Source organism: Ranitomeya variabilis, chromosome 3 (genome assembly GCF_051348905.1).
Source record: "Ranitomeya variabilis isolate aRanVar5 chromosome 3, aRanVar5.hap1, whole genome shotgun sequence".
Taxonomy (NCBI): domain Eukaryota; kingdom Metazoa; phylum Chordata; class Amphibia; order Anura; family Dendrobatidae; genus Ranitomeya; species Ranitomeya variabilis.
Window position 1 is genome coordinate 16,609,675 of NC_135234.1, and position 10,724 is coordinate 16,620,398.

Here is a 10,724-nt window from a genome sequence, read left to right on the forward strand (position 1 = left end):
ACTTGATTTGGAAAGGCGCACACCTGTGTATATAAGACCTCACCGCTCACAGTGCATGTCAGACCAAATGAGGATCATGAGGCCAAAGGAACTGGCCAAGGAGCTCAGAGACAGAATTGTGGCAAGGCACAGATCTGGCCAAGGGTACACCAGAATTTCCGCAGTACTCAAGGTTCCTAAGAGCACAGTGGCCTCCATAATCCTTACATGGAAGAAGTTTGGGACCACCAGAAGTCTCCCTAGACCTGGCCGTCCAGCCAAACTGAGCAATCGTGGGAGAAGAGCCTTGGTGAGAGAGGTAAAGAAGATCCCCAAGATCACTGTGGCTGAGCTCCAGAGATGCAGTAGGGAGATGGGAGAAAGTTCCACAAAGTCACCTATCACTGCAGCCTCCACCAGTCAGGCCTTTATGGCAGAGTGGCCTGACGGAAGCCTCTCTTCAGTGCAAGACATATGAAAGCCGCATAGAGTTTGCTAAAAACACATGAAGGACTCCCAGACTATGAGAGATAAGATTCTCTGTTCTGATGAGACGAAGATAGACCTTTTTGGTGATAATTCTAAACGGTATGTGTGGAGAAAACCAGGCACTGCTCATCACCTGCCCAATACAATCCCCACAGTGAAACATGGTGGAGGCAGCATCATGCTATGGGGGTGTTTTCAGCTGCAGGGACAGGACGACTGGTTGTCATTGAAGGAAACATGAATGTGGCCAAGTACAGAGATATCCTGGATGAAAACCTCTTCCAGAGGCTCTGGACCTCAGACTTGGCCGAAGGTTCACCTTCCAACAAGACAATGACCCTAAGCACACAGCTAAAATAACAAAGGAATGGCTTCAGAACAACTCTGTGACCATTCTTGACCGGCCCAGCCAGAGCCCTGACCTAAACCCAACTGAGCATCTCTGGAGAGACCTGAAGATGGCGTCCACCAACGATCACCATCTAACCTGATGGGACTGGAGAGGATCTGCAAGGAAGAATGGCCGAGGATCCCCAAATCCAGGGGAGGAAAACTTGTACCATCATTCCCAAGAAGACTCATGGCTGCACTAGCTCAAAAGGTGCTTCTACCCAATACTGAGCAAACGGGCTGAAGACTTATGGCCATGGGATAGTTCAGTTTTTCTTTTCTAATAAATTTGTAAAAAATTCAATATTTCTGGGGGGGGTTTCAGTCAAGATGGGGTGCAGAGTGTACATTAATGAGGAAAAATTAACGTTATAGAATTTACCAAATGGCTGCAATGAAACAAAGAGTGAAAAATGTAAAAGGGTCTGAATACTTTCCGTACCCACTGAATATGTTTAATGTTTTAAAGTAATATGAGATGATAATAAGTGAGTGACCTTTTTCCATTCCTAATTATAATGTGAAGAAATTGTGATATAACCTTGTCTAAACCCAAGCAAGCCTTGTTTAAATAAGGAAAAGGTTACATGAGAAAACACGGGCTTATCATACTTTTTCTTATTAAGAAATTGTACAATTTTGAAAAAGCAAGTGACTTGATTCAAGTTCAAGAATATAACTACTATAATACTGCTCCTATGTACAAGAATATAACTACTATAATGCTGCCCCTATGTACAAGAATATAACTACTATAATACTGCCCCTATGTACAAGACTATAACTACTATAATACTGCTCCTATGTACAAGAATATAACTACTATAATACTGCTCCTATGTGCAAGAATATAACTACTATAATACTGCTCCTATGTACAAGAATATAACTACTATAATGCTGCCCCTATTTACAAGAATATAACTACTATAATACTGCCCTTATGTACAAGAATATAACTACTATAATACTGCTCCTATGTACAAGAATATAACTGCTGTAATACTGCCCCTATGTACAAGAATATAACTACTATAATACTGCTCCTATGTACAAGAATATAAGTACTATAATACTGCCCCTATGTACAAGAATATAACTACTATAATACTGCTCCTGTGTACAAGAATATAACTACTATAATACTGCCCCTATGTAGAAAAATATAACTACTATAATACTGCCTCTATGTACAAGAATATAACTACTATAATACTGCTCCTATGTACAAGAATTTAACTACTATAATACTGCCCCTATGTACAAGAATATAACTACTATAATACTGCCTCTATGTCCAGGAATATAACTACTATAATACTGCTCCTATGTACAAGAATATAACTACTATAATACTGCCCCTATTTACAAGAACATAACTACTATAATACTGCTCCTATGTGCAAGAATATAACTACTGTAATACTGCTCCTATGTACAAGAATATAACTACTATAATACTGCCCCTATTTACAAGAATATAACTACTATAATACTGCTCCTATGTGCAAGAATATAACTACTGTGATACTGCTCCTATGTACAAGAAAATAACTACTATAATACTGCTCCTATGTACAAGAATTTAACTACTATAATACTGCCCCTATGTACAAGAATATAACTACTATAATACTGCCTCTATGTCCAGGAATATAACTACTATAATACTGCCCCTATGTACAAGAATATAACTACTATAATACTGCCTCTATGTACAAGAATATAACTACTATAATACTGCTCCTATGTACAAGAATATAACTACTATAATACTGCTCCTATGTACAAGAATATAACTACTATAATACTGCCCCTATGTACAAGAAAATAACTACTATAATACTGCTCCTATGTACAAGAATATAACTACTATAATACTGCTCCTATGTACAACAATATAACTACTATAATACTGCTCCTGTATGCAAGAATATAACTATAATACTGCTTCTATGTGCAAGAATATAACTACTATAATACTGCTCCTATGTGCAAGAATATAACTACTGTAATACTGCTCCTATGTACAAGAATATAACTTCTATAATACTGCCCCTATGTACAAGAATATAACTACTATAATACTGCCCCATGTACAAGAATATAACTACTATAATACTGCTCCTATGTACAAGAATATAACTACTATAATACTGCTCCTATGTACAAAAATATAACTACTATAATACTGCTCCTATATGCAAGAATATAACTATAATACTGCTTCTATGTGCAAGAATATAACTACTATAATGCTGCTCCTATGTGCAAGAATATAACTACTGTAATACTACTCCTATGTACAAGAATAGAACTACTATAATACTGCCCCTATGTACAAGAATATAAGTACTATAATACTGCTCAAGAATTTAAATACTATAATACTGCCCCTATGTACAAGAATATAACTACTATAATACTGCCTCTATGTACAAGAATATAGCTACTATAGTACTGCTCCCTATGTACAAGAATATAACTACTATAATACTGCCCTCTATACACAAGAATATAACTACTATAATACTGCCCCTATGTACAAGAATATAACTACTATAATACTGCCTCTATGTACAAGAATATAACTACTATAATACTGCTCCCTATGTACAAGAATATAACTACTATAATACTGCTCCCTATGTACAAGAATATAACTACTATAATACTACCCCTATGTACAAGAATATAACTACTATAATACTGCTCCTATGTACAAGAATATAACTACTATAATACTGCCCCTATGTTCAAGAAAATAAATACTATAATACTGCCAACTATGTACAGGAATATAACAACTATAGTACTGCTCCTATGTACAAGAGTATAAGTACTATAGTACTGCCCCTATATACAGCAATTTAACTGCTATAATACTGCCCCTATGTGCAAGAATATAACTACTATAATACTGTCCCTATGTACAAAAATATAACTACTATAATACTGCTCCTATGTACAAGAATATAACTACTATAATACTGCTGCTACGTACAAGAATATAGGTACTATAATACTGCCCTTATGTACAAGAATATAACTACTATAATACTGCTCCTATATACTAGAATATAACTACTATAATACTGCCACTATGTACAAGAATATAACTACTATAATACTGCCTCTATGTACAAGAATATAGCTACTATAGTACTGCTCCCTATGTACAAGAATATAACTACTATAATACTGCCCTCTATACACAAGAATATAACTACTATAATACTGTCCCTATGTACAAGAATATAACTACTATAATACTGCTCCCTATGTACAAGAATATAACTACTATAATACTGCTCCTATGTACAAGAATATAACTACTATAATACTGCTCCTATGTACAAGAATATAACTACTATAATACTGCCCCTATGTACAAGAATATAACTACTATAATACTGCCCCTATGTACAAGAATATAACTACTATAATACTGCCCCTATGTACAAGAATATAACTACTATAATACTGCTCCCTATGTACAAGAATATAACTACTATAATACTGTCCCTATGTACAGGAATATAACTACTATAATACTGCTCTTATGTACAAGAATATAACTACTATAATACTGCTCCTATGTACAAGAATATAACTACTATAATACTGCCCCTATGTACAAGAATATAACTACTATGATACTGCTCCTATGTACAAGAATATAACTACTATAATACCGCTCCTATGTACAGAATATAACTACTATGATACTGCTCCTATGTACAAGAATATAACTACTATAATACTGCTCTTATGTACAAGATTATAACTACTATAATACTGCTCCTATGTACAAGAATATAACTACTATAATACTGCCCCTATGTACAAGAATATAACTACTATGATACTGCTCCTATGTACAAGAATATAACTACTATAATACTGCTCCTATGTACAAGAATATAACTACTATAATACCGCTCCTATGTACAGAATATAACTACTATGATACTGCTCCCATGTACAAGAATATAACTACTATAATACTGCTCCTATATACTAGAATATAACTACTATAATACTGCCACTATGTACAAGAATATAACTACTATAATACTGCCTCTATGTACAAGAATATAGCTACTATAGTACTGCTCCCTATGTACAAGAATATAACTACTATAATACTGCCCTCTATACACAAGAATATAACTACTATAATACTGTCCCTATGTACAAGAATATAACTACTATAATACTGCTCCCTATGTACAAGAATATAACTACTATAATACTGCTCCTATGTACAAGAATTTAACTACTATAATACTGCTCCTATGTACAAGAATATAACTACTATAATACTGCCCCTATGTACAAGAATATAACTACTATAATACTGCCCCTATGTACAAGAATATAACTACTATAATACTGCCCCTATGTACAAGAATATAACTACTATAATACTGCTCCTGTGTACAAGAATATAACTACTATAATACTGCCCCTATGTACAAGAATATAACTACTATAATACTGCTCCTATGTACAAGAATATAACTACTATAATACTGCCCCCTATGTACAAGAATATAACTACTATAATACTGCTCCTATGTACAAGAATATAACTACTATAATACTGCTCCTATGTACAAGAATTTAACTACTATAATACTGCCCCTATGTACAAGAATATAACTACTATAATACTGCCTCTATGTCCAGGAATATAACTACTATAATACTGCTCCTATGTACAAGAATATAACTACTATAATACTGCCCCTATTTACAAGAATATAACTACTATAATACTGCTCCTATGTGCAAGAATATAACTACTGTAATACTGCTCCTATGTACAAGAATATAACTACTATAATACTGCCCCTATTTACAAGAATATAACTACTATAATACTGCTCCTATGTGCAAGAATATAACTACTGTGATACTGCTCCTATGTACAAGAAAATAACTACTATAATACTGCTCCTATGTACAAGAATTTAACTACTATAATACTGTTCCTATGTACAAGAATATAACTACTATAATACTGCCTCTATGTACAAGAATATAACTACTATAATACTGCTCCTATGTACAAGAATATAACTACTATAATACTGCTCCTATGTACAAGAATATAACTACTATAATACTGCCCCTATGTACAAGAAAATAACTACTATAATACTGCTCCTATGTACAAGAATATAACTACTATAATACTGCTCCTATGTACAACAATATAACTACTATAATACTGCTCCTGTATGCAAGAATATAACTATAATACTGCTTCTATGTGCAAGAATATAACTACTATAATACTGCTCCTATGTGCAAGAATATAACTACTGTAATACTGCTCCTATGTACAAGAATATAACTTCTATAATACTGCCCCTATGTACAAGAATATAACTACTATAATACTGCCCCATGTACAAGAATATAACTACTATAATACTGCTCCTATGTACAAGAATATAACTACTATAATACTGCTCCTATGTACAAAAATATAACTACTATAATACTGCTCCTATATGCAAGAATATAACTATAATACTGCTTCTATGTGCAAGAATATAACTACTATAATGCTGCTCCTATGTGCAAGAATATAACTACTGTAATACTACTCCTATGTACAAGAATAGAACTACTATAATACTGCCCCTATGTACAAGAATATAAGTACTATAATACTGCTCTTATGTACAAGAATTTAAATACTATAATACTGCCCCTATGTACAAGAATATAACTACTATAATACTGCCTCTATGTACAAGAATATAGCTACTATAGTACTGCTCCCTATGTACAAGAATATAACTACTATAATACTGCCCTCTATACACAAGAATGTAACTACTATAATACTGTCTCTATGTACAAGAATATAACTACTATAATACTGCTCCCTATGTACAAGAATATAACTACTATAATACTGCTCCCTATGTACAAGAATATAACTACTATAATACTACATCTATGTACAAGAATATAACTACTATAATACTGCTCCTATGTACAAGAATATAACTACTATAATACTGCCCCTATGTTCAAGAAAATAAATACTATAATACTGCCAACTATGTACAGGAATATAACTACTATAGTACTGCTCCTATGTACAAGAGTATAAGTACTATAGTACTGCCCCTATATACAGCAATTTAACTGCTATAATACTGCCCCTATGTGCAAGAATATAACTACTATAATACTGTCCCTATGTACAAAAATATAACTACTATAATACTGCTCCTATGTACAAGAATATAACTACTATAATACTGCTGCTACGTACAAGAATATAGGTACTATAATACTGCCCTTATGTACAAGAATATAACTACTATAATACTGCTCCTATATACTAGAATATAACTACTATAATACTGCCACTATATACAAGAATATAACTACTATAATACTGCCTCTATGTACAAGAATATAGCTACTATAGTACTGCTCCCCATGTACAAGAATATAACTACTATAATACTGCCCTCTATACACAAGAATATAACTACTATAATACTGTCCCTATGTACAAGAATATAACTACTATAATACTGCTCCTATGTACAAGAATATAACTACTATAATACTGCTCCTATGTACAAGAATATAACTACTATAATACTGCCCCTATGTACAAGAATATAACTACTATAATACTGCCCCTATGTACAAGAATATAACTACTATAATACTGCCCCTATGTACAAGAATATAACTACTATAATACTGCTCCTGTGTACAAGAATATAACTACTATAATACTGCCCCTATGTACAAGAATATAACTACTATAATACTGCTCCTATGTACAAGAATATAACTACTATAATACTGCTCCCTATGTACAAGAATATAACTACTATAATACTGTCCCTATGTACAGGAATATAACTACTATAATACTGCTCTTATGTACAAGAATATAACTACTATAATACTGCTCCTATGTACAAGAATATAACTACTATAATACTGCCCCTATGTACAAGAATATAACTACTATGATACTGCTCCTATGTACAAGAATATAACTACTATAATACCGCTCCTATGTACAGAATATAACTACTATGATACTGCTCCTATGTACAAGAATATAACTACTATAATACTGCTCTTATGTACAAGATTATAACTACTATAATACTGCTCCTATGTACAAGAATATAACTACTATAATACTGACCCTATGTACAAGAATATAACTACTATGATACTGCTCCTATGTACAAGAATATAACTACTATAATACCGCTCCTATGTACAGAATATAACTACTATGATACTGCTCCCATGTACAAGAATATAACTACTATAATACTGCTCCTATATACTAGAATATAACTACTATAATACTGCCACTATGTACAAGAATATAACTACTATAATACTGCCTCTATGTACAAGAATATAGCTACTATAGTACTGCTCCCTATGTACAAGAATATAACTACTATAATACTGCCCTCTATACACAAGAATATAACTACTATAATACTGTCCCTATGTACAAGAATATAACTACTATAATACTGCTCCCTATGTACAAGAATATAACTACTATAATACTGCTCCTATGTACAAGAATATAACTACTATAATACTGCTCCTATGTACAAGAATATAACTACTATAATACTGCCCCTATGTACAAGAATATAACTACTATAATACTGCCCCTATGTACAAGAATATAACTACTATAATACTGCCCCTATGTACAAGAATATAACTACTATAATACTGCTCCTGTGTACAAGAATATAACTACTATAATACTGCCCCTATGTACAAGAATATAACTACTATAATACTGCTCCTATGTACAAGAATATAACTACTATAATACTGCTCCCTATGTACAAGAATATAACTACTATAATACTGTCCCTATGTACAGGAATATAACTACTATAATACTGCTCTTATGTACAATAATATAACTACTATAATACTGCTCCTATGTACAAGAATATAACTACTATAATACTGCCCCTATGTACAAGAATATAACTACTATGATACTGCTCCTATGTACAAGAATATAACTACTATAATACCGCTCCTATATACAGAATATAACTACTATGATACTGCTCCTATGTACAAGAATATAACTACTTTAATACTGCTCTTATGTACAAGAATATAACTACTATAATACTGCTCCTATGTACAAGAATATAACTGCTATAATACTGCTCCTATGTACAAGAATATAACTACTATAATACTGCCTCTATTTACAAGAATATATCTACTATAATACTGCCCCTATGTACAAGAATATAACTACTATAATACTGCCCCTATGTACAAGAATATAACTACTATAATACTGCCTCTATGTACAAGAATATAACTACTATAATACTGTCTCTATGTACAAGAATATAACTACTATAATACTGCTCCTATGTCCAAGAATATAACTACTATAATACTGCCCCTATGTACAAGAATATAACTACTATAATACTGCCTCTATGTACAAGAATATAACTACTATAATACTGTCCCCTATATACAAGAATATAACTACTATAATACTGCCTCTATTTACATGAATATAAGTACTATAATACTGCCCCTATATACAAGAATATAACTACTATAATACTGCTCCCGTGTACAAGAATATAACTACTATAATACTGCCCCTATGGACAAGATTATAACTACTATAATACTGCCCCTATATACAAGAATATAACTACTATAATACTGCCCCTATGTATAAGAATATAACTACTGTAATACTGCCGCTATGTACAAGAATATAACTACTATAATACTGCCCCTATGTACAAGAATATAACTACTATAATACTGCTCCTAAGTACAAGAATATAACTACTATAATACTGCTCCTATGTACAAGAATATAACTACTATAATACTGCTCCAATGTACAACAATATAACTACTATAATACTGCCCCTATGTACAAGAATATAACTACTATAATACTGCCCCTATGTACAAGAATATATCTACTATAATACTGCCCCTATGTACAAGAATATAACTACTATAATACTGTCCCTATGTACAAGAATATAACTACTATAATACTGCCCCTATGTACAAGAATATAACTACTATAATACTGCCCCTATGTACAAGAATATAACTACTATAATACTGCTCCTATGTACAAGAATATAACTGCTATAATACTGCTCCTATGTACAAGAATATAACTACTATAATACTGCCTCTATTTACAAGAATATAACTACTATAATACTGCCCCTATGTACAAGAATATAACTACTATAATACTGCCCCTATGTACAAGAATATAACTACTATAATACTGCCTCTATGTACAAGAATATAACTACTATAATACTGTCTCTATGTACAAGAATATAACTACTATAATACTGCTCCTATGTCCAAGAATATAACTACTATAATACTGCCCCTATGTACAAGAATATAACTACTATAATACTGCCTCTATGTACAAGAATATAACTACTATAATACTGTCCCCTATATTCAAGAATATAACTACTATAATACTGCCTCTATTTACATGAATATAACTACTATAATACTGCCCCTATATACAAGAATATAACTACTATAATACTGCTCCTGTGTACAAGAATATAACTACTATAATACTGCCCCTATGGACAAGATTATAACTACTATAATACTGCCCCTATATACAAGAATATAACTACTATAATACTGCCCCTATGTACAAGAATATAACTACTATAATACTGTCCCTATGTACAAGAATATAACTACTATAATACTGCTCCTATATACAAGAATATAACTACTATAATACTGCCTCCTATGTACAAGAATATAACTACTATAATACTGCC